At 37.7% G+C, this 2,286-nt stretch overlaps 1 non-coding gene across 1 annotated transcript; it reads left to right on the plus strand.

Moving 5' to 3' along the window:
• Positions 1-1,477: 1,477 nt before the first annotated feature.
• LOC120362376 (U6 spliceosomal RNA) lies at positions 1,478-1,584 on the plus strand. The gene has a single exon (XR_005578293.1). It is a non-coding gene; the product is annotated as a U6 spliceosomal RNA (small nuclear RNA).
• The last annotated feature ends 702 nt before the right edge of the window (positions 1,585-2,286 follow it).

Consider the following 2,286-nt stretch of genomic DNA (forward strand, 5'->3'; position numbering starts at 1 on the left):
AAGCACGCACGGGAAATAGTGACATCAGTGAGTTCGCAGGATCTGAGGACATACGGCTACAATGGCTTAATTCCAAAAGGTCGTCTGTTACCAGATTGAAGCTACCTTTAAAACACAGGATATGAACTTTTTAATTTACTTTGAAAGTCTTTAAGGCATATTCAGTACCTGAAAATCAAAAGCAAAAAACACCACAATTGAATCAAAACACCTTCGAGCAAGTAACGTAAATGCCACTTTGAAACTCTTGAGTTTGATTAGAAATGTATTTATTCACAAGACTGATGATATTCAATTTCTTCTCTTTATGGAAGAGAAAAGCAATGGCCAGAGAATCAAAGCAATGTTTGCATCATGGAGTACAAAAACACTAGCTTTTACAATAAAGATCTTCAGTCGTAGTTAACATCAGCATAATGTTTCCCGCTTTTCAGAAAGCAGCAACTCTCCATTTATTATAACCCTGTCCTCACTCTGATTATTCACTTTGAAGGAAGGACACTCAGGGTGAGCCAGTGGCCCTGAAGGCAAAAAAAGAGGGGTTTCAGGCATAGGTAGGGAAATAAGGGAGTATCTCCAAACAACAAAGGTGACTTGACCTTTACTAAGGTAAGATGCTGAGAGTAGATGCCCATTAATCCCTGTCAAATGGGTCACAGGCACCTCTGTCAACCAAATGTGTGGCTGTGTACCTAATGGTGTGTGCTCAGCCAGGATATTAAGGCACAGAGAGCAATACATCTCCCTGCCGCCCTTCCTGCCCCTGCCGAATGCGTTAGGCCAGCATCCTACTCTGACTGCAGAGAAGAAAATGACATGTGCATAGAACAACATGGAAAGGAAATAAAAGTCCCTGAGCAGAGACAGATGAGAAAAATTATTTTATATGGTATGTTAAAGAAGGGACAGAAAATTCAGCAGGTTTCTGCTCTTAGAGGCCTAATAAACTGACCAAAACTAAAATAATTGTCCTAATGTTTATTATATGATAGTTTTCTCTTAGAAGGATACTTGTTAGCCACTTCTTTCATAAAAAGGATCACTTCTTTTTATATAAGTACTAATCATGTAATATATTTGTTAACCTAAGTTTCTCCCCTTCACTTCTAGTCTCTCTCTCTCTCTCTCTCTCCAGACGCGCGCGCGCACACACACACACACACACACGTATTCATGCATTTATTGCTTAATATCATCCATACTTAGTTTACATGTGTTAACATTCGCACGTATAACACATGTAAACTAAGTATGAATGATATTAAGCAATAAATGCATGAATATGTATTGTTACAAGTGACTTCATCCGCTTTTATTTGTGCCTTGTATTGTTTCTCTCAGTTAAAGCCCTGATTTAAAAATTGCCAAAAATTCTGCAGTTTAAATGTCATGGGCTACGAACAAAAAGAATGGATGAGATAAAAATGTTTGGAAAAGTGGGGGGAAAATCTGAAAATTTTAATAAAAACTCAAATTTGTGCTCGCTTTGGCAGCACATGTACTAAAATTGGAACAACACAGAGAAGATTAGCATGGCCCCTGCACAAGGATGACATGCAAATTTGGGAAGTGTTGCACATTTTTTCCAATTTGTAATAAAGATATTTTTTATATTTAAAAAACCCTCAAATTTATTAGAATGGTTAGGGAACTGGGAGTCTGGGGAATTGAATTTTCTATGAACTCCCTAATTTCAACTGTCATCATCATGATTGCAAATACCTAAGTCCCTAGTCTTCCTTCATCAACCTAACATGATTGCATCTCTGCTTAGTGCGTCCGAGTTCTTTGAGACCTTGGGCTCATCAGTGTTCACTATGTGGAATTTGATGTTGATATAAACGTTTTAGGAGGTAGAGTTCATTTACTTCTGAGTTTAGAATGCAAATACCCCTGAACTTTTTTGGTTTTGGTCGAATCTCAATATACTTATATTTGAAGCATCAAAATATTAGAGGAATTTCATAGTAATATAATATCGGTGATTATTTACAGTTTACTATGCATTAGGCATTGTGGTAGTTTTCCATGTGCATTACCTTATTTATCTCTGAAAGCCACACTAGGAGTTTGATACTAGGAATCATTTTTACAGATGATGAACAGGCCAGAGCAGAGCTTCTCAAGCATTAGTATTCTTTCAAACCACCTTGTGGATTAACATGTCAGTTCTGAATCAAATACCTTGTTTCAGGCCTGAGATTCTGCATTTTCAACAGGTTGCTAGGCCAATAGTGAACACTGGGTGGAAAGAGGACTTTGAAACGTTCCAGCCCCCTGGCTAGT

This window comes from Saimiri boliviensis, chromosome 15 (assembly GCF_048565385.1).
Source record: "Saimiri boliviensis isolate mSaiBol1 chromosome 15, mSaiBol1.pri, whole genome shotgun sequence".
NCBI lineage: Eukaryota > Metazoa > Chordata > Mammalia > Primates > Cebidae > Saimiri > Saimiri boliviensis.